Genomic DNA, 24,383 nt, shown 5'->3' with positions numbered 1-24,383 from the left:
GGAGTACCCTACAAGCCTGTGGTACAGTACCACACAGTTCCTGTGGTAACATTACAAGTGTGTGGTACATTGTGTGGTACCGACAAGTACCACAGGGAGTACCACAGGACTTTTTTGTTAGGGGGAAGCAAGATAGTTTCCTTTGCCATTTCCGAAGATTATAGGGGAACCTCCAATACAACATGCTGGAGACAGTAAGAGCAGCTTCTGTTCATCCTCTCTGATCACTTAAAAAGAATTTAGATGACATTTTGAAATAATTTTCCTCGTAGTTATCCAATCAGATGTATTATCTGAAAATTGTAGTGAAATTTTAGTTTAAACAAGAGCGAGCTATAAGGTATGAAAAGACCTTGATCGTGGAAAACCCTGGCATCAATCCTGGTACATCTCTCATGCAAAACGAGCGCTCTACCATCTGAGAATTGAGCTACTCTTTTAGCTCCCCTAAAGGCTGGTCGCCATTGTTATTGTTGACTTGCTTTCTTCAACTTATTGCATTATTGTCATTTTTTTGTCGAAAAAAGAAGAAGAAACAAACGTGGTCACGGGAAACTGGAGCGTTATGGCAACACATGAAAACGTCTTAAGTAGAGCCTGTTTGGTCATCTTGACGGATTAGATGCCAGTTGATATACATGGTTATATGGAATTAGAATCCGTGAATACAATTCACGTGGTATATACCTACTGACATCACATAAATACACTAAATGATGATCTAAAGAGACCCCAAGCTGGCTATTCATGTGATAAGACCAGACGAGGAGATGATCAATACAGCTTCTTGAGCATATATATCATAGTGACCTTCGAACTAAACCCGTTGCATTTCTTGGTGTAATACAAAATTCGCTGCATCTGATGGCAACAAAGCAAACGTTTATGTGTATATTAGGCATGCATACTCGGCGTACACTCGATGCCTTGAGGATTAAAGGTGGGCCGAAGCTACGTATATTCGATCCTATGCCACTTCTGAAGACGATAGGAAAAGTCCAAGACAGCATGCTGGCAGCAGAAACAGCAGCTATAAAACCCCTCCAATCACCTTTAAACGATATTAAAGGCAGTTTAAAATATTTTCTTCTCATGTGTCCCGCGAGATACTATACAGTTTTAAAGTTATATGATGAACTATCAAAAGTAGAGCAATATAAAGTGACAACAAGGAATTAAAAGAATAAAAACTTTCACCTTGGAGAGCCCGGGGATCGATCCCGGTACCTCTCGTATGCAAAACGAGCGCTCTACCATCTAGCCCCCCTCAAGATTCTTACATGTAAAAGTAAATACTTATAGCTAACTTGCTTTCTTGAATAATTTCCTTCAGTAGTCACGGTTTCTTGACAACCTCTGTGCCACCTGAGTTAGTTGAAAGGACGAAATCTGCTGCTGTCTTATCCCATTTCACTATTGGCTATTCTCACGGAGCAGTATAGCTCCAGGGGCTATGTTAGCTTGTAACGGTTTCTGAACAGTGTGTTGTATAGGAAACAAAGGTCGCTGTATCTGATGGCATCAAAATAAAGGATTGTTCACTATGTAAATTTGATGTCTTGAAGATTAATGCAGAGAGGAAGCAAGATAGTTTCCTTTGCCATTTCCGAAGATTATAGGGGAACCTCCAATACAACATGCTGGAGACAGTAAGAGCAGCTTCTGTTCATCCTCTCTGATCACTTAAAAAGAATTTAGATGACATTTTGAAATAATTTTCCTCGTAGTTATCCAATCAGATGTATTTTCTGAAAATTGTAGTGAAATTTTAGTTTAAACAAGAGCGAGCTATAAGGTATGAAAAGACCTTGATCGTGGAAAACCCTGGCATCAATCCTGGTACATCTCTCATGCAAAACGAGCGCTCTACCATCTGAGAATTGAGCTACTCTTTTAGCTCCCCTAAAGGCTGGTCGCCATTGTTATTGTTGACTTGCTTTCTTCAACTTATTGCATTATTATTATTTTTTTTTGTCGAAAAAAGAAGAAGAAACAAACGTGGTCACGGGAAACTGGAGCGTTATGGCAACACATGAAAACGTCTTAAGTAGAGCCTGTTTGGTCATCTTGACGGATTAGATGCCAGTTGATATACATGGTTATATGGAATTAGAATCCGTGAATACAATTCACGTGGTATATACCTACTGACATCACATAAATACATTAATGATGATCTAAAGAGACCCCAAGCTGGCTATTCATGTGATAAGACCAGACGAGGAGATGATCAATACAGCTTCTTGAGCATATCATAGTGACCTTCGAACTAAACCCGTTGCATTTCTTGGTGTAATACAAAATTCGCTGCATCTGATGGCAACAAAGCAAACGTTTATGTGTATATTAGGCATGCATACTCGGTGTACACTCGATGCCTTGAGGATTAAAGGTGGGCCGAAGCTACGTATATTCGATCCTATGCCACTTCTGAAGACGATAGGAAAAGTCCAAGGCAGCATGCTGGCAGCAGAAACAGCAGCTATAAAACCCCTCCAATCACCTTTAAACAATATTAAAGGCAGTTTAAAATATTTTCTTCTCTGTATGTGTCCCGCGAGATACTATACAGTTTTAAAGTTATATGATGAACTATCAAAAGTAGAGCAATATAAAGTGACAACAAGGAATTAAAAGAATAAAAACTTTCACCTTGGAGAGCCCGGGGATCGATCCCGGTACCTCTCGTATGCAAAACGAGCGCTCTACCATCTAGCCCCCCTCAAGATTCTTACATGTAAAAGTAAATACTTATAGCTAACTTGCTTTCTTGAATAATTTCCTTCAGTAGTCACGGTTTCTTGACAACCTCTGTGCCACCTGAGTTAGTTGAAAGGACGAAATCTGCTGCTGTCTTATCCCATTTCACTATTGGCTATTCTCACGGAGCAGTATAGCTCCAGGGGCTATGTTAGCTTGTAACGGTTTCTGAACAGTGTGTTGTATAGGAAACAAAGGTCGCTGTATCTGATGGCATCAAAATAAAGGATTGTTCACTATGTAAATTTGATGTCTTGAAGATTAATGCAGAGAGGAAGCAAGATAGTTTCCTTTGCCATTTCCGAAGATTATAGGGGAACCTCCAATACAACATGCTGGAGACAGTAAGAGCAGCTTCTGTTCATCCTCTCTGATCACTTAAAAAGAATTTAGATGACATTTTGAAATAATTTTCCTCGTAGTTATCCAATCAGATGTATTTTCTGAAAATTGTAGTGAAATTTTAGTTTAAACAAGAGCGAGCTATAAGGTATGAAAAGACCTTGATCGTGGAAAACCCTGGCATCAATCCTGGTACATCTCTCATGCAAAACGAGCGCTCTACCATCTGAGAATTGAGCTACTCTTTTAGCTCCCCTAAAGGATGGTCGCCATTGTTATTGTTGACTTGCTTTCTTCAACTTATTGCATTATTATCTTTTTTTTGTCGAAAAAAGAAGAAGAAACAAACGTGGTCACGGGAAACTGGAGCGTTATGGCAACACATGAAAACGTCTTAGTAGAGCCTGTTTGGTCATCTTGACGGATTAGATGCCAGTTGATATACATGGTTATATGGAATTAGAATCCGTGAATACAATTCACGTGGTATATACCTACTGACATCACATAAATACACTAAATGATGATCTAAAGAGACCCCAAGCTGGCTATTCATGTGATAAGACCAGACGAGGAGATGATCAATACAGCTTCTTGAGCATATATCATAGTGACCTTCAAACTAAACCCGTTGCATTTCTTGGTGTAATACAAAATTCGCTGCATCTGATGGCAACAAAGCAAACGTTTATGTGTATATTAGGCATGCATACTCGGCGTACACTCGATGCCTTGAGGATTAAAGGTGGGCCGAAGCTACGTATATTCGATCCTATGCCACTTCTGAAGACGATAGGAAAAGTCCAAGACAGCATGCTGGCAGCAGAAACAGCAGCTATAAAACCACCTTTAAACAATATTAAAGGCAGTTTAAAATATTTTCTTCTCATGTGTCCCGCGAGATACTATACAGTTTTAAAGTTATATGATGAACTATCAAAAGTAGAGCAATATAAAGTGACAACAAGGAATTAAAAGAATAAAAACTTTCACCTTGGAGAGCCCGGGGATCGATCCCGGTACCTCTCGTATGCAAAACGAGCGCTCTACCATTTGAGCTAGCCCCCCTCAAGATTCTTACATGTAAAAGTAAATACTTATAGCTAACTTGCTTTCTTGAATGATTTCCTTCAGTAGTCACGGTTTCTTGACAACCTCTGTGCCACCTGAGTTAGTTGAAAGGACGAAATCTGCTGCTGTCTTATCCCATTTCACTATTGGCTATTCTCACGGAGCAGTATAGCTCCAGGGGCTATGTTAGCTTGTAACGGTTTCTGAACAGTGTGTTGTATAGGAAACAAAGGTCGCTGTATCTGATGGCATCAAAATAAAGGATTGTTCAGTATGTAAATTTGATGCCTTGAAGATTAATGCAGAGAGGAAGCAAGATAGTTTCCTTTGCCATTTCCGAAGATTATAGGGGAACCTCCAATACAACATGCTGGAGACAGTAAGAGCAGCTTCTGTTCATCCTCTCTGATCACTTAAAAAGAATTTAGATGACATTTTGAAATAATTTTCCTCGTAGTTATCCAATCAGATGTATTTTCTGAAAATTGTAGTGAAATTTTAGTTTAAACAAGAGCGAGCTATAAGGTATGAAAAGACCTTGATCGTGGAAAACCCTGGCATCAATCCTGGTACATCTCTCATGCAAAACGAGCGCTCTACCATCTGAGAATTGAGCTACTCTTTTAGCTCCCCTAAAGGATGGTCGCCATTGTTATTGTTGACATGCTTTCTTCAACTTATTGCATTATTATCATTTTTTTGTCGAAAAAAGAAGAAGAAACAAACGTGGTCACGGGAAACTGGAGCGTTATGGCAACACATGAAAACGTCTTAAGTAGAGCCTGTTTGGTCATCTTGACGGATTAGATACCAGTTGATATACATGGTTATATGGAATTAGAATCCGTGAATACAATTCACGTGGTATATACCTACTGACATCACATAAATACACTAAATGATGATCTAAAGAGACCCCAAGCTGGCTATTCATGTGATAAGACCAGACGAGGAGATGATCAATACAGCTTCTTGAGCATATATCATAGTGACCTTCAAACTAAACCCGTTGCATTTCTTGGTGTAATACAAAATTCGCTGCATCTGATGGCAACAAAGCAAACGTTTATGTGTATATTAGGCATGCATACTCGGCGTACACTCGATGCCTTGAGGATTAAAGGTGGGCCGAAGCTACGTATATTCGATCCTATGCCACTTCTGAAGACGATAGGAAAAGTCCAAGACAGCATGCTGGCAGCAGAAACAGCAGCTATAAAACCCCTCCAATCACCTTTAAACAATATTAAAGGCAGTTTAAAATATTTTCTTCTCATGTGTCCCGCGAGATACTATACAGTTTTAAAGTTATATGATGAACTATCAAAAGTAGAGCAATATAAAGTGACAACAAGGAATTAAAAGAATAAAAACTTTCACCTTGGAGAGCCCGGGGACCGATCCCGGTACCTCTCGTATGCAAAACGAGCGCTCTACCATTTGAGCTAGCCCCCCTCAAGATTCTTACATGTAAAAGTAAATACTTATAGCAAACTTGCTTTCTTGAATGATTTCCTTCAGTAGTCACGGTTTCTTGACAACCTCTGTGCCACCTGAGTTAGTTGAAAGGACGAAATCTGCTGCTGTCTTATCCCATTTCACTATTGGCTATTCTCACGGAGCAGTATAGCTCCAGGGGCTATGTTAGCTTGTAACGGTTTCTGAACAGTGTGTTGTATAGGAAACAAAGGTCGCTGTATCTGATGGCATCAAAATAAAGGATTGTTCACTATGTAAATTTGATGTCTTGAAGATTAATGCAGAGAGGAAGCAAGATAGTTTCCTTTGCCATTTCCGAAGATTATAGGGGAACCTCCAATACAACATGCTGGAGACAGTAAGAGCAGCTTCTGTTCATCCTCTCTGATCACTTAAAAAGAATTTAGATGACATTTTGAAATAATTTTCCTCGTAGTTATCCAATCAGATGTATTTTCTGAAAATTGTAGTGAAATTTTAGTTTAAACAAGAGCGAGCTATAAGGTATGAAAAGACCTTGATCGTGGAAAACCCTGGCATCAATCCTGGTACATCTCTCATGCAAAACGAGCGCTCTACCATCTGAGATTTGAGCTACTCTTTTAGCTCCCCTAAAGGCTGGTCGCCATTGTTATTGTTGACTTGCTTTCTTCAATTTATTGCATTATTATTTTTTTTGTCGAAAAAAGAAGAAGAAACAAACGTGGTCACGGGAAACTGGAGCGTTATGGCAACACATGAAAACGTCTTAAGTAGAGCCTGTTTGCGTGGTCATCTTGACGGATTAGATGCCAGTTGATATACATGGTTATATGGAATTAGAATCCGTGAATACAATTCACGTGGTATATACCTACTGACATCACATAAATACACTAAATGATGATCTAAAGAGACCCCAAGCTGGCTATTCATGTGATAAGACCAGACGAGGAGATGATCAATACAGCTTCTTGAGCATTATCATAGTGACCTTCAAACTAAACCCGTTGCATTTCTTGGTGTAATACAAAATTCGCTGCATCTGATGGCAACAAAGCAAACGTTTATGTGTATATTAGGCATGCATACTCGGCGTACACTCGATGCCTTGAGGATTAAAGGTGGGCCGAAGCTACGTATATTCGATCCTATGCCACTTCTGAAGACGATAGGAAAAGTCCAAGACAGCATGCTGGCAGCAGAAACAGCAGCTATAAAACCCCTCCAATCACCTTTAAACAATATTAAAGGCAGTTTAAAATATTTTCTTCTCATGTGTCCCGCGAGATACTATACAGTTTTAAAGTTATATGATGAACTATCAAAAGTAGAGCAATATAAAGTGACAACAAGGAATTAAAAGAATAAAAACTTTCACCTTGGAGAGCCCGGGGATCGATCCCGGTACCTCTCGTATGCAAAACGAGCGCTCTACCATTTGAGCTAGCCCCCCTCAAGATTCTTACATGTAAAAGTAAATACTTATAGCTAACTTGCTTTCTTGAATGATTTCCTTCAGTAGTCACGGTTTCTTGACAACCTCTGTGCCACCTGAGTTAGTTGAAAGGACGAAATCTGCTGCTGTCTTATCCCATTTCACTATTGGCTATTCTCACGGAGCAGTATAGCTCCAGGGGCTATGTTAGCTTGTAACGGTTTCTGAACAGTGTGTTGTATAGGAAACAAAGGTCGCTGTATCTGATGGCATCAAAATAAAGGATTGTTCACTATGTAAATTTGATGTCTTGAAGATTAATGCAGAGAGGAAGCAAGATAGTTTCCTTTGCCATTTCCGAAGATTATAGGGGAACCTCCAATACAACATGCTGGAGACAGTAAGAGCAGCTTCTGTTCATCCTCTCTGATCACTTAAAAAGAATTTAGATGACATTTTGAAATAATTTTCCTCGTAGTTATCCAATCAGATGTATTTTCTGAAAATTGTAGTGAAATTTTAGTTTAAACAAGAGCGAGCTATAAGGTATGAAAAGACCTTGATCGTGGAAAACCCTGGCATCAATCCTGGTACATCTCTCATGCAAAACGAGCGCTCTACCATCTGAGATTTGAGCTACTCTTTTAGCTCCCCTAAAGGCTGGTCGCCATTGTTATTGTTGACTTGCTTTCTTCAATTTATTGCATTATTATTTTTTTTTTTTGTCGAAAAAAGAAGAAGAAACAAACGTGGTCACGGGAAACTGGAGCGTTATGGCAACACATGAAAACGTCTTAAGTAGAGCCTGTTTGGTCATCTTGACGGATTAGATGCCAGTTGATATACATGGTTATATGGAATTAGAATCCGTGAATACAATTCACGTGGTATATACCTACTGACATCACATAAATACATTAAATGATGATCTAAAGAGACCCCAAGCTGGCTATTCATGTGATAAGACCAGACCCGTTGCATTTCTTGGTGTAATACAAAATTCGCTGCATCTGATGGCAACAAAGCAAACGTTTATGTGTATATTAGGCAGCATACTCGGTGTACACTCGATGCCTTGAGGATTAAAGGTGGGCCGAAGCTACGTATATTCGATCCTATGCCACTTCTGAAGACGATAGGAAAAGTCCAAGACAGCATGCTGGCAGCAGAAACAGCAGCTATAAAACCCCTCCAATCACCTTTAAACAATATTAAAGGCAGTTTAAAATATTTTCTTCTCATGTGTCCCGCGAGATACTATACAGTTTTAAAGTTATATGATGAACTATCAAAAGTAGAGCAATATAAAGTGACAACAAGGAATTAAAAGAATAAAAACTTTCACCTTGGAGAGCCCGGGGATCGATCCCGGTACCTCTCGTATGCAAAACGAGCGCTCTACCATTTGAGCTAGCCCCCCTCAAGATTCTTACATGTAAAAGTAAATACTTATAGCTAACTTGCTTTCTTGAATGATTTCCTTCAGTAGTCACGGTTTCTTGACAACCTCTGTGCCACCTGAGTTAGTTGAAAGGACGAAATCTGCTGCTGTCTTATCCCATTTTATTTTCACTATTGGCTATTCACACGGAGCAGTATAGCTCCAGGGGCTATGTTAGCTTGTAACGGTTTCTGAACAGTGTGTTGTATAGGAAACAAATAGTCCATGGGCCAGGCCGGATATTGGTACCATCTGAGGTGGCAATACCTTTTTGGTGTCATTTTGTTTGTCGGGCATAACCATGCATATCAAGCTATGATAGCATTTCCAAATGAGTAGCTTAGTCATAGTAAATGAATTTTAAACCAATTTGGTCTCGTTGTTATATCCCTGTACTTCTGAATCGAGACCAACCGCTATACAAAGAAGAGCACTGTCTTCTCTATGTTCACAGGTATTCTGTTGTAAACGCGGTGCGCTTAGTCTTTATTGAAGGCAGCGAAGGGAATATCCAAAGGTTATGATGTCCACAGCGCTTAGTCTTTATTCAAGACTGCAAAGGGAATATCCAACGCTTATAATACAGTGTATATCCGTTTATCTAAAAACAACAACAACAACAAAGCAATTTCTAGTGAATTCTAGCGTATTTTTCAATTATTTATCATTTTCCGGTGAAAACGCTACAGTGAAAACGCTAATACCACGCCAATGTCGCTTTGTTTCCATCCAACAATGAAAGATTATGCAAAAACAATGTACCGGTACACTACAATACATTATGATTAATAATGTTGTAAATGAACAGAGTGATTTTTGTTTAAAACTGACGTATTTGTTGAGAGGGTGGTATAAAAACAGTATAGATAATCCCTTTTATTAGGAATGATTATGATTAACGGTACATTGTTCTAGATAACGACTAAGCGCACCGCGTGACAGCTGTGGACATCATAACCCTTAGGATATTCCCTTCGCTGCCTTGAATAAAGACTAAGCGCACCGCGTTTGCAACAGAACTGTCCTGTGGACATGCAGAAGGCAGTGCTCGTATTTGTATAGCGGTTAGTTTCGATTCAGAAGTATAGGGATATAAAAACGAGACCAAATTGGTTAAAAATTCATTTATTATGACTAAGCTACTCATTTGGAAATGCTATCATAGCTTGATAAGCATATCTATGTCCGACAAACAAGATGACACCAAAAAGGTTTTGCCACCTCGGATGGTACCAACAACCCATTTTTCGGCTCTTGGCCCATGGACTAAAAGGTCGCTGTATCTGATGGCATCAAAATGAAGGATTGTTCAGTATGTAAATTTGATGTCTTGAAGATTAATGCAGAGAGGAAGCAAGATAGTTTCCTTTGCCATTTCCGAAGATTATAGGGGAACCTCCATAACTTCCATAATTTTCCTCGTCCAATCAGATGTATTATGATTACTTGTACTAGCGATAGCAGAGCCTTAGAATACAAGGCTCTGAGTACTAGAAGTATTTACTGTATGTTGACAGCATTCTGTAATTTCGATGGGCCCTGCCTCTGATAATTCTCGGTGTTTTTCTCTTTTTTTCGGTAGGGGGCCTAAACATAATGACGGAATGATCTCATCGGTATGACTGATGTATACAGTTGTCATCTACCAATTAAAGTAAATTTGGTATAACCTCATTTGAATAACAATAGAAATAGGGCCATTTCTTTGGCTGTCCAATAGGCCTATTTTTTATTATTTTTGGGAAATGTAAAAATAATGTGGGAACATAGTGAAATCCAGTGCTCCGAATGCTATTATTACAAACAAATGGCTTGGGATAAATATTGATGACTAATACCTGAGTTGGGATTAAGTCTACGGGAAGAGCCTTTAAAATAAATATTGAACTTTTGGTAACGCAAAATAGAATGAGATGAAACTGGAAATATATGATTTTAAGTATGACAATTTTAAAGGTATCAATGCCTGAGCCTGGTGCCACCACCACCAATACATCATTTCGTGAGAAATTGGCCTTACTGAAAGAGAAGGGAAAAAATAGGCGTATCAATTTGCTGACATCTGTAGGCTTAGTGTACGTGGCCGTGGAACGTTAGGTCCCACATGTACGAGTATCTTCGGTTTGGCGTCAGATTAATTTGTAGTTGATCATCATCATGTACTCAGTACTATAGCCAGTTGCATTCTGTCTCTAATGATAGATTACAGAGGTGGATGCGGGGGGGGGGGGGGGAGGGGGAGCGCACCGGGAACCCCCTTTTTGTTTTGCAAAAACAAAAGAAATTAAAAAAATGAAAGGGGGGGGGGGTGTGCGCGCCCTCTCTTTACGGAATTCCTGGATCCGCCCATGGATTATACTGTGGGTCAACGCCTTACATTAACTACTGTAAGGGTATAATTATATTATAGTGTTCATCTATTAGATATCATACTTCTATATAGATCTTAGATATGCCAGATTATATTGTGATAATTTGATTCACGGAGAAAATTCCTATGCTGATATTGCCATGTCCTGTGAGGATCTGGTGCTACTTCCTGGGTTAACTGGCTGACAAGGAAACAAAATAATAGAAAATAAAAAATAAAAGGTTTTATAAACCCCAAAACATTGTTTTTAATAAAAAGGTTAAAGGTTTAACATTGTTTTTAATAAAAGGTTTTATAAACCCCAAAACATTGTTTTTAATTCCTGTATAGAAACAGATGTGCTTGATATTGTAAGTAGCCTAAAGAGGAAAAAGAGTCCTGGGTATGATGGAATTAGCAATGATTTGCTAAAAGGAATTATACAATATATAGTAAGACCCCTTACTCACATTTATAATTTGTCCATCGTTTATGGTATTGTGCCCGAAAAATGAAAATCGCAAAAGTTGTTCCTATTTTTAAAAAAGGGAATTGTACAGAAATAGGTACCTATCGACCTATATCTTTACTTACAGTTTTTTCTAAAATTCTTGAAAAACTTGTATACTCTAGACTTATTGCATTTCTTAAATCATGTAATATTTTTTCTACTTCTCAATTTGGTTTTCGTGAAAGGCACACAACATCTCCTGCTATCTTGTGTTTAGTAGAGAAAATAGCATCTGCCCTAGATAATCATCTTCATACTATTGGTATATATTTAGACTATTCCAAAGCGTTTGACACTGTCAATCATGATATCTTGTCGCATAAGCTATATTACTATGGTATATAAGAGGATCAGCACTTGAATGGTTTAAAAGTTATCTTAGAAACAGACAACAGTTTGTACAACTAAATGGTATTGGTTCTAGAATGCAGTCTGTCACCTGTGTTATGGAGTACCCCAAGGGTCTCTTCTAGGACCGCTGTTATTTATTCTCTTATGTAAATGACTTTCCAAAATCATCAAATGTCTTTTCTTTTTTGTTATTTGCAGATGACACTAGTATTTTTTGCTCTAACAAAGACCTGCGTGTCCTGTTGGAGACAGTAAATATGGAATCAGATACATGGATTAACTAATGGATTCATGCCAATAAGTTATCCTTGAATCTGCTTAAAACAAAATACATGTTATTCAGTAATAGAGACACCTTAATGCCTGGTCCTGTAATTTTTGATAATGTTCAGATTGAAAGAGTTATATCAACCAAATTTCTTGGCATCCATATTGATGACAATTAAGTTGAATTGGAAAATGCATACAACTCACCTTTGTAACCTTCTCTCTAGAAATGTAGGTATGATGAACAAACTAAAGTCTTTTCTTCCAAATAGCATTTTGGCCATGCTATATTCATCTTTGATTTTGCCTTACTTAAACTATGGTGTATTAGCTTGGGGTGCTACAGCCAAAACTCGCTTAGAAAAAATTTTGCTTCTTCAAAAGAGAGCTGTTAGGATTATGTCAGCAGCAAATGCACATGCTCCTACTGATACGCTGTTTTATGGGAATAATGTTTTGAAAATACAAGATATTTATCTATTGTATTTGGCATCCCTCATGTATCAGATCAATAATGGTAATGTGCCCCACGCAATAGCGTCCATGTTTGTTAAGAATGATAGAATACACAATTATTGTACAAGACAGGCTGCTTTATATCATTTCACATCAGTCAGAACCCAACTCAGAAATAACACTGTCGCATTGGCAGGCCCAAAATACTGGAACTCTCTGCAATCCTCTTTTAGACAGGCCATTAGCCTCTCTGGATTTAAACGTAAGATGAAATCTTATCTTCTTGACAGATACAATGAATCCTGATGGTTTTTTTTTTTTTGTATTACTGTAGTTCAGATGAAATAACTTGCATAGTTATAAATATACATTTTTGTGCATAATGTGAGTCTGTTTTATGAATAGCAATTGGGACCTTTTTCAAATTGTTGTTTACTGAGGTCCCACTGTACAAAAGATTTGTGTGACATACAACTTGTGTCAAATATTTTGACCTTCTGTGTATTGAAATTTGAACCTGTATATTTTTTTTTTATTTTTTACACTGAAATTTGTCAGAGGGAATACATACATGTGTTTCCACTGTTGATAAAGTTCCATAAATTGTAATCTTTGAATAGGGCTGAGTGTTAAATTCACATCTTTATGAATAATCAGATATATGTAGGCTTTTTGATATAATCTGCTTTATTGGTTGACATTTTTTTCATTGATTAATGCTGAGCTACATCTTAGTTAAGCACTGGATATCTTGTAAGTCATTGCCATTATTTCACCCTCTTTACTCTTGTCCCTGTAACTGTGTGTTCAAGTCCAAGTTATTTTTTTTCTTCCCATTATCCAATCCCGTATTCTGTTTTAAATATTTTTTTTCTTTTAACATCCGTTAGTGTGCTTTCTCCCCCCCCCCACAATTATCATTTCATTTTCGCATATTGTATGTATATATTGTACATAGTTTTTCAGGCTGAATTTTCCAGTCTTGTGTATCTGGTGTTTTTTTTTTTTTTTTTTGTATTTGTAAATAGGAGTTTCTGCAATTTACAAGCTTTGCTTCTCAGCAGGACTCCTATCTTTTCCACCTCATGTATGGTAGGTGTCCAACCTACCGACCGGGTCCATAACGACCGGCCGCGCATTATAATGGCATTGCGCGTACAGAAAGAAAATGTACGCATGGGACTACGCGCAACGGTGTTCGATTCTTCACTGGGCTACGCTACCGAGTAAAATGTGGCGAAAACAACTAAGTATTCCTTCTAAATTACCGAAATTTAGCAAAATCGAATAAGGTTTAGCGTGTAACTACATAATAACTAGGCCTACCTTTGCTGACTCGTTGTTAGATGTAGAGTATATCCTTCCGTAATAAATTTGACGATTTTGACCGCAAAATTGTCACCGCCGCTTGTACGATCGTGCACACACGTTACACATATACATGGCGTACATGACATAAACATTTTGTCGCCCGCTACGACCGTACGAGTTGATACAGAAACGAGAAATGAATGTGAAACAACAAACCGACTCATCTAATTTATTTCAATTACGATGAAAAGTTTCCTAATGAAAATCAAGTCAAATTCATCAAACAGTCCTTCAAAAGTAATATCGAAGGATTCAAAATATATTCAAATATTATTGGGGAAAAAATGACGGCTAGAAAAAAAACAGCGGCCTGTCGAAAAAACGCATTTAAGTGCCCTTTATACGCATTGTCAGGGTGGTCGGTTGAAATGAGCAGGGCAACTGAGTGCGGAAAAAATGACACCCCACGCGTTCGAAGCCGCCATCTAAGAGCGCGTACCTCAGATCGCATTTTCAGTGCGCGCTTGTGAATCCGGAGTATTTTCTCCACACGTGAGTAAAATTTCAGTCAAATTGTGAGATTTTTCACGTTTCTAGTGATAGAAAAACGTTAGGTGTCCGGTATTATGAACACCCAACCATACTAGTATATGTTAACTCTTTTTAGCTATCTGTCATGTTTGTGTAATCATTGATTTCTTGTCTTCACCCAATACTGAGGTATTACAATTTCTGTACTTTGTTTTCTTGGTGGAATTGAACAAATAAATTGAATTGAATTGAATTGAATTGAATTATAAGTCAATGATCCTTAAAGGTAGGGGATACCTTTTACAGACCTCCCAAAATGCAGCAAAACATTAAATATGAACCTCAGGGGACTTGCTTAGGCCACTGCTTTGAAATTTGGAAGTCAACAGTTATCTAAAATTTGAATAATGCACAAAACTCAACTACTCAGTAGTTCTGTGTTTCAGCCACACTTAAGCCTTTTTGTTGCAGTCTTCTGTATTTGTTATCTATAAACACAAATCTAAAAGTACAAGAGCTGGGGGCGTTTCATCAACGAGTTCGTCGGAGTTTTCACCGACAAATTTGCTATCAGCCAATCAGACGCAAGGATTTACACTGACAACTGTTAAAAGCTAATGAAATCCTTGCGTCTGATTGGCTGACAGCAAATTTGTCGGTGAAAACTCCGACGAACTCGTTGATGAAACGCCCCCCAGATGTAATAACATATAGAGTGTGTAGCAAGAATGTATATGAAATGTTTGTCAGTTTTGATGAACATTCTTCACAAAATATACATGATGAACACTCATGCAGTGCATGGGTCTGCAAAGCTAGCCTAGTAATGTACTGGAATTTACGGTGAGCCCCGAAAAAAATTCAATTCAAAATCTAACGGATAAAAAATGTACTAAATGTTACCTTCCACTTTCAATACTTTATGGGAGTTTCTAAAATGATACTCTCTTCAACATACCACTGTATTTATGCAACTCTTCATTTAAGGCATGCAAATGGGATTCCCTACCTTTAAAAATGAGTCCCTAGAAATTCCCGGATCTTTACCGGAAATTTAATTATATGTTTTTTGTGTCCTTTTGAGTTATTGATTGCAAATTGACAAACCAACACAGATGATCACATTTTTTATAACCTCCCTCCTGTTGGCGGAGCTGAGAAAAAGACTGCATAAATGGTGATGAACCTGTTTACCTGTAGGCCTGCTCATCAATCCGAAAGCATCACTGTTGCACGTGTGTGTGCGTGGGTTTCAGGTTGGATCCGATGGGTGTATGAATTGGCGCGCTCAGTGCAAGCGTCTTGCGCGGCGGAACGCGCGCGGCGCGCAATCCGGGTATTCCCCTTGGACTATTTATATAGAGCGGTCCGAAGCCAACAGGTAACTTATAAGGTGGTAACCAGCCTCGCCAGCTCTCCCACCTCCGTGGTACCACTCCTATGGGAAAGAGAGATGAGGAGACTTTTAGGTCCGGATGAAGCGGGGGTGAAGATGAGGAGGAGGAGGAGGCCGAGGAAAAATTAAATGTCAGAGACAAGAGAGGGCGACAAACAATAATCTTCCTTCTCTAATGTTTCCAAAACACGCTCCAGTACCAGCAGCTCAGGCAGACTCATGTAGGCCTATGCAATCTATGCATTGCCTCCCTTCCCATAATTATTCAAAAGCTGATACAGTAAACAAAACAGAAAAGTTCAAACAATTATTCACTTATCATGAATCATGAAGAATCATCGTCCTTATCCTCCCCACTACTTATAATTAATCAGATAATCAAATTCTACAATCTATAGCTTGTTTACAATAAAATACACAATGAGTAACTACGTTAAAGAGATTGATAGACAAAAAGAAAAGGACAACGGGTCAGGCAGGCAGGTAGATGTATACAAATTTATTCCCTATTCCTTATCATTATTAGCTAGAGGATCCGGGTTTTGTCTTTCTTCGCAAACATTTATTGCATACTTTATTCAAGTGAATGTTTGTTTAGATTTACTTCAGTCATTTTTCATTACTACCATTTTTTTTTTTTAACTGAGTAGGCATACATCAACGATCGCTACCATTCTTCTATTATTTACATCTCTTAATATGTGTCTGTATATCTTTGCAACTTTTTAAAGACGGAAAGAAATGAAACGCAAACCAAGCCGAATCTAAGCAAATCATGAAAATATCCTATGTAAATATCATGAGCTCTTCAAAACAGGCAGAAATCAGTCAAATAGAAGGTAGGCCCTACTTCTATATATTTCATTTTTCTTGTTTTTCGCTTCAACTATTGCGAAGCTTTGTACTTCCTTATCCCTCTAAAGGATTCTTATTTTCTATTCTATAAATGGACCATATTTCCGTAGATAAACTCTTCCAAAATTATACAGGCCCAATGTAAAGAGAAAATAGTAATACATTGTACATGTAACAGCAATTGCTTTATGCTGACATGTTCACATGGTTTACTCGCGATGTTCTCTATTTATGAGCAAGATGAAACGTTTTAGATTCTTATCCCAATATTTCAAAAGGAATTGCAAGATAGCAAGAATCATTTTTCATTTCTCGTAATCATATCTCAGTAAACAAAGGTGCTCGAGAACATAGGAACTTTCAGAATGCATGCTTACTTTATGCTTACTAGTTACATTATTGCCATGAGTGTGACGAAATCAAATTAAGTCTTTGAAAGAGTGTTATGACATGGTTACTGAATTGTAGACCTTGAACTGGTAGATTTGTAGGGTATACTCAGGGAGTATTTCCCACCTCCCTGGTATATTATACATGTACTGTACTTCATTCATACTACTGCTGGTACACTATGTGCGTATTCGTTGTGTAAAGTCAAGGAGGTACTATAGGCAAGCTTGCCTAGTACAGTACCTCCTTGGTATTAAAGTCGATACTTTCAGCGGTTTCTTCATGGCGTAAATAGTCAAGTCTGACTGAAAAACGCCAATAAACTCAACAACAACAACAACAACGGTTTCTTCATTCATACACCGGCTGTGTAGCGAGAGAGCGTTCGATCGTGTGTGTGTGTGTGTGTGTGTACTAGTTGTAGTACATGTACTAGTACATGTACCTCCTTGCTAGTACCCAGCACTGCTAGTACTAGTATACGGCGGGCCGCCGGGTCAGCGGTGTGTTGGTATTAAAGCGCCCAGCAGGTTAGCGGAGGAAGCACAACACGCAGGCGGACTGAGTACCAGTGGTATGAGTGGTGTGTACTAGTAACAGATCAAATCGGCAGAATTCTGCCGTGGACTTGGGGACGTTTACTTCTCTACCTTCGCAGATCATCTGTGGATTCTACTAGTGATTACGCTCTATTTGGAATTATACAGACTGTCTTTCCAGAAGGATTTAATGGATTTTTAACTCTTGAGTTTCCCTTTTTTCGTGTGTCGGACGAGATTATCGCATCACGATGTGGCAATTAGTGGAACATTATTATTCCCAAAATTACTCGGCGATGTGGCTCGCCAATTTTTTCCACAGTTGGCCGCACATATCCTACAACGGGTTGAAGAGACAGAATCCGACGTTTGATCCCAGTAACGACGCATATGTACAGGTGATATTTCCCACATTGTCGAATGCCAATTTCTTCACCTCTTTCTCAGTCAGAATGTTGTTCATGATTCTATAAGGTTATCAAAATGACAGTTTCAGAAGCAAAGATGCTACATTACCTCGCTGTAGGTTCAAGTAACACAGCCTACTTGCACTTGTGTACAGGATTTGGGAACCATTTGGTGGGATTTAGATTACTGAATACTGTATAGAATATTTTTCCCTTTTCCCTGGACAAAACTTAGTCGAAGTTTTGGCTGAAGTTTTCTTTCTGGTTTATGTGTAACATTTAACTAAACATTTCATGTAGGGCCTATATTAACCTTATGCAAAGTATTGCATTAAAAAAAAAAATGTATGTTTAGTTACCGGTACCCGGAATATACTGTTTCTTATTAATTCTATAAATTTCTATGAAAGTTGAATGTGTGGTACAAGTTGATGGATGCAACCTTTGCCTGCGCTTGCTTCCCCTTCCCCCTTTTTTTACATTATAAGTAAAATGTTAAGTCTCACTTTATTTATCATCTGTTACAACAAAATTCTGCTTCAGGTGTGCCATTGGACAAGAAAGAAAGACAAGACGTGTGGTACAATTTTACAGTGCCATCTGTAGCTCCATGCGTGTTTTGTGTGTGTGTGTGTGTGTGTGTGTGTGTGTGTGTGTGTGTGTGATGACAATTGAGAGATATGTAGCTGCTTTATGAATTAAATCCAGCTTTAATGTTACCAAAACTGACTATTAATTGCTCCGTGTGTTCATGCCACTTTTTTAAATTTAGGATTTACCTTGACATTAATCATTTTATCATTTCTTGCCCCAAAACAAAAAATGACTTCTGAGTTCTGACCCTATTATTCTTCTCTTATGGTCCCCAAAAACTTAGCAGTTTAACACAATATAGGCCTACTCATTGTCCTTATTCCAAGGATATAATTATTTTCAAGGCAGCAGGATAGTTTGGCTGACAAGAGTGACCAAGGATTACAAATTGTAAGCTAACTCTTTTTAGGTTAAAGAAAGTGAAGGAAGGGAAAAAGTTCTAATTTCAGTTTCACACTGGTAAACTTGTTTGAAAAGAAGAAGAAGAAGAAAACAATACCACCCCACTTACAATATTGTATACTCACTCTTGTTGGAAAGGAAAGGAAGTACAATTTATATCAACCAAGTTAACACTGACAGGAAGTAATTTACAAAGTAGCATGAGTGTCCTGGAAAAAAACAAACAAGCAAAAATATCAAAACAATAAGCGCAGTGAACTCCTCGGGATACAGAAAATAAGATAAAGTGAACTTACAATGTTTTAGGGGTTTCTGATCCAACACGTTGCCAACAGTTGAAAGTGAAAGAGAGCTGTGCAGTATATTGTGCAGATTAAAAGGAGCAAAGCGGATGTGAAACTTGTTTGTTTTTCAATATGAAATTGTGTGATTTGGTCCATACTTTGTATTGCATTTTGTATAAAGTCTGTATATTAGATTACAAAATTTGGTAGTCAGTTCGAATCTCTAAAAAGGCTGTATTCTATAATTGGTAGAGTTGGCAAGTATGCATTTGATTTTGTGGCATTATTTACCTACAGATTATTATTATTTTTGGTATACAGTATGTAGTGTTCATGTAATGCTGAAAAAAAAAAGATCCCCTAATAATAGATTAATGATAGAGTCGGGTGGGGGGGGGGGAACAACTGGAAGTCTTTCTCTGATTTGAGCTTTTGCCCCCCTTGCACACTCATAGTCACTAGTGCTTGAGGTCACCCTGTATGAAATGATAATAACGAATGACAATTAATATGATCTCTTGTAATTGGGCCTCAGGGTAGCCTGTTCAGTATCAGCATCGCTTTTCAGGAAGGCCCAGCCATCAGTTTTTACCCCCATCATTGCCAGGGTCTATTTTTACACCAGGGACAAGAAGGAATATGCTGGACATGACATGATATGCTCTGAAACTGAGGCATAGACCTGAATTTGGGGGTCTCCTCAGTTTTAATTGAGTTATTGCAGGAGCCTTACATATTTTTTAAGCTGGGGCATTTCAGAGTGTGGTTTAGTTCTGCCCTTCTCAACCGATGGTCCACACAACTCTCACAGGTGGGATGGGATGTGGGCCAAAAATGAAATAAAAAGATTCGTATTCAACCTTACTTAGCCTCGATAAAATGTGTAAGCCAAACTGGGCCTCCTATTGAAAAAGGCTCAGATTTAGAAGCATGGGGATTAGTTGATAATGCTTTGAACCTGTTCTCCTTCTTTCACTCACTCTGTGTGTCAGATGAACCTTCCTCCTCCTCGTCTTTATCTTCTTGTTCTTCTTGTTCTTCCTTCCTTCCTTCCTTTCTTCTTCTTTTCCTTCATGTAAAGTACAATTCATCTTCTGGTGTATTTGAAACTTTTGGCTGGCCAGTATAGTAGTGCTCATAGTGTGTCAAAAAAAGTAACCAAGAAAATAAAGAAAAGCAAGTAAAAACAACCCAGTCCCTTTATTACTATTAGCAGAGTTGGCTGTATACACCTTGTTGTAGAACTGATTGAGAGTAGCACAGCCCACCATCTCCTAGGGCAAGGATTTGCTAAGAGGCCTACATTTTGTGTAAGGTGGAGTCTACCTTGAAAGAAGGGATGTTCGAGAGCCAGGGTTCTTGCACTGGTAATCGTATGATCTTGTGACTGTGTTCTCTTAAATGTTGCAACTGGTGTAGCATCATAAGTTAGTGGAATTTCTACCTGGTTGTTGATTAAAGCATCTGTGTAGCTTATACTTCTTGATAAATATCCCCTTCTACCAGTACATGTACCACCTGCACTGGTCATACCAGCTTTTTTTTTTTCAAGATCTAGATTCAATTCATGGAACATTATGGCGAATCCAGTAACTTGGTGCCCTTATTTTTAGGCTAAACAGCAAAGCTGTCATTGACAAGTCAAATAACCAACTAATAACACAATGTTCAGTCCTTGGAGCTTCAGTTACCATTTAACCTCCCCAACAGTTGATTGCCTGATTACCTACAGTCATCCTAGTTTTTATCGAACACATGTTGTTGATGTTGGATGATATTCTTGAGGCACCTACTGTGCATAAATTTCCAGTGTATTTATTATACAAATTACTCCTCTTTTATAAATGAGTATGTTTAATAACAAAATGAAGATTCCAGCACCGTGGTGGCTAGATATACAGTTGAACCTCTCTTATCCAGCCTCCCTTTATCCGGATCTCTCTATTATATGGACGCAATCTCGCCGTTATTTTTTTTTTTATATAATTACGGGAGGAAAGGGGGATTCCCATCTCCTTGACAACTACCCAAACACACATGAATTACATATTACTTCCAACATGATTAACATGTACATTACATCAAATTTCCTTCCAAATTGCTAATACCTTCAGACATTTCAACATCCCCAAACATCCCCAAATGTAACAATGAAAAGGTTGCAGTACAATATACACATTACTACATGTGGTACTACAATGGGCTACATCAGTACATTTGTATGTTATATGTACATGTATATGCATTGAGTCTCCCGTATCCGGCCAAATCCCTTATCCGGATGAGCCCCGGTCCCGACTTGTCCGGATACGAGAGGTTCAACTGTACTTTATTTGTTTGGCCTTAAATACATTTTGATATACAAATGATGCACAGGATAGAGTGCGTTAGGTAACGCCACGAAATAATCCTGTGCATCATTTGTTTTATAAAATGGGTCGAAAATTCGAAAACTAACATCATTTTTCAGCGTTTTTCACGTACCTTTGTGGGTCAAGACGTCCGAAGATGTTCGTCCTAAACTTTTACGCACGTCGCACTCGCGGAAGTCCCGCACATACAGTATAAGTATAATGGGGGGTTGGGTTTCCGGACACCCGCATGAAAACTTACTTATTTTACATAGAATATGCACCCTTTACCTTAAAGACTTGATATAGACTCCTCATATAGGCCTACTAGACAACATACTCTGAAAACGGCGTGAGAATTAACCTGCTAAATCGTTGGATTTGCTCTTCAAAGTGACTCCATGTACGCGTCCGGTCCCATAACGCTTGGTCTACTGTACTGTACAAAGTGTACGTATACGTACGTACGCCACATAATGTTAAAATGCACAAATAAAGGGAAGACAGGCCGGCCGGCCGGCCGGCAGCCCGAACTAGAAGTTGTTTACAGGATTGACAGCGCGTACGCGTATGCGTGCAATTCATCGAAGGAGCCGCCGTGCGCACAGACGATCGGCAATCTACCATAGGATTACAGGCAGTGCAGTTGTACTGAAGTAAAGGAAGGAGGTGTGTCTCATTTCAGCGCTTCCTATTGGCTACATTCTTGAACCCATTTTATAATACATAATGAAAGAAAACTGTCAATCCTGATGATTTCAATATGAAGGGAGTCGCCTGTATTGATAATTGTGGAGAGAAAAAGTTACACTGTAGGCTAGTTTACCATAAAGAATTAACAAAGAGTTGTATGAAGAGACAATAAACACCCAATAGGACAGTTGTACATGTACGCAGTACATATTGTTACAAACAATCATTTTTGTTTGGGTCAATCACACACACACACACACACACACACACACACTTACAACTTGTAAGACTCTTAATCATTCAATAACATGATATTTTGTAAATAAAATAGATTTACTACGTAAACATTGCCTTTACATGTATCACACAATTTAGAATAAAAGACAAAATTGTATTATGTAGGACTTACCTACATGTACTCTGGTACTGTGGCATATGGTTCCAGGAGCAGCATGTGGGAACAGTATTCCCTACCCTTTTTTTTTTCTTTTGCTGTTTTGTTTAATAGGAAGTAGGGCTACGTGTTTCTAATTAACCGTCGGTCCTCGGTTCATCTGGCAGATAAACCAGTGTTGCACTTTATAGGTAAACTCTTTAAGCTGTCTAGCAATATTGAGAAATGGTGTCATCAAAATAGTTGATGTGGCTTTGTTGATGAAAAGGGGATGTTAAAGTTGCCCACTTACAGAAGGAATGAAAGAAAGAAAGAAAGAGAAAAAAACCCTCTCCTTCATTGCAGTGTACAGTGAGCCATTGGATATAATGCACTGTACACAAGCTTTTAGCTCCTAACTGGCTCTCCATAATACTTTTCAATTTTCAAAAAAGAGCCCCCATACAATGGGTTCTGCCCTCCCCTCCCAGACTCTTTCATGGAGAAAATCCTATCGATGAACGGGGGCTTAGGTTCCCCCCTCTTGCTCTGCTATTGTGTCGGGGACGTTATTCATGGTGAAGGCATGTAGGGTCAGGTGAAGTACAAGGAAATTTGTGCTCTTACTTGAAGGAGAGTACAACCAAACTAAATGATTGTACTTAAACTGCAAAAACTCTTGAGATATATCCAAGTGCAGTACTGTGAAAAAGGTGTGTGTCATCAACTTTTGAAGTGAGCAGGTCTTCAGAAAAAAAGAAAAGAAAAAAATTGTAAAAATTGCATGGGAATAGATCTAGTGACAATTGATATTGAATACACAATAGTCCCAAATCATACCTCTGACACTCCCCATGCAGAAATAATAATGATAAGAATAAAAGTGTAATTAAGATGATGGAAAGCAAAAAAAAAAAAAAACAACAACAACAACAAACAAACAAACAAAACAAGACAAAAAAAAACTTGGAGTAAGGATTGAGTAAAAGTAAGTAAAATCATAATATTTGAATATTGATAGAAATATGAATACAGATCTGTTTTGTTTTCAAATGTTGCACTGTATGAATTTGCATAATACTATTCTCTTGGTAGTGGTACCATGATAGTGAAATTGTCAAAATATTTATGTCATCAATTGAGGAAAGAAAAAGAAAATGCTAATATAATAGTGCTAATAATGCAGGGAAGGGCGAAAGGGAGAGAGGTCAGAGACAAAAATAAGGCAAGCAAAGCAAAAGAACATTGATATTTTGCATTGAAAACAAATTTTGAGATGATGTTTACAGCATCTCCTCTTGGTCTTTGAAGGTTATGGTGGTACATGTTTTGATCATCAGCATGCCTGCTCAATTCAGTACATGTCAACAGCAACTGAGTCCCTTGGCACGCATTATGTTGATGAAGGTATTCATGGGAGGAAAACATAACAAAACATTACATACACAAAAACAAACAGTTCCCTTCCATCCCCCCCCCCCCCCCATCCCATCCCCCACCTACATAACTGAGATCTCGCAGAGTGACAGCAGTAAAAGATGCTGGGGCCCTGTGTGAAGAAGAGAGAAGCTAATAACATTTTTACTGTCATTGAAATGACTCAATGGGTGGGCCACCCTGCCCTTCTTCTCTGTTGTGTACCGAACTTTTTCTCAGGCATGTCATGTATTGTTTGGACCAAGGTCGCAAAACAATTGGTCCCATGTTTGAGTTGTGTATAGCTGGCTGTAAATGAGTCATAGGCATTTGAATTTACATGATTGTACACAAGCAGTGTAAAGTGTATCACAGCCATGGTACATTCACTATCTC

General features: G+C 38.4%; 3 non-coding genes across 3 annotated transcripts; all 3 read right to left on the bottom strand.

Moving 5' to 3' along the window:
• Positions 1 to 4,097: 4,097 nt before the first annotated feature.
• Positions 4,098 to 4,170, bottom strand: Trnaa-ugc (transfer RNA alanine (anticodon UGC)). Its single transcript has one exon. It is a non-coding gene; the product is annotated as a tRNA-Ala (tRNA).
• A 2,844-nt stretch (positions 4,171 to 7,014) lies between these two features.
• On the bottom strand, positions 7,015 to 7,087 carry Trnaa-ugc (transfer RNA alanine (anticodon UGC)). Its single transcript has one exon. It is a non-coding gene; the product is annotated as a tRNA-Ala (tRNA).
• A 1,329-nt stretch (positions 7,088 to 8,416) lies between these two features.
• On the bottom strand, positions 8,417 to 8,489 carry Trnaa-ugc (transfer RNA alanine (anticodon UGC)). Its single transcript has one exon. It is a non-coding gene; the product is annotated as a tRNA-Ala (tRNA).
• Positions 8,490 to 24,383: the final 15,894 nt, after the last annotated feature.

The sequence above is a fragment of the Diadema antillarum genome, unplaced genomic scaffold (assembly GCF_040938485.1).
Source record: "Diadema antillarum isolate AM-2024a unplaced genomic scaffold, OU_Dant_1.0 seq00001523_RagTag, whole genome shotgun sequence".
NCBI classification, from domain to species: Eukaryota; Metazoa; Echinodermata; class Echinoidea; order Diadematoida; family Diadematidae; genus Diadema; species Diadema antillarum.
This window is presented reverse-complemented; position numbering and strand designations above follow the sequence as displayed.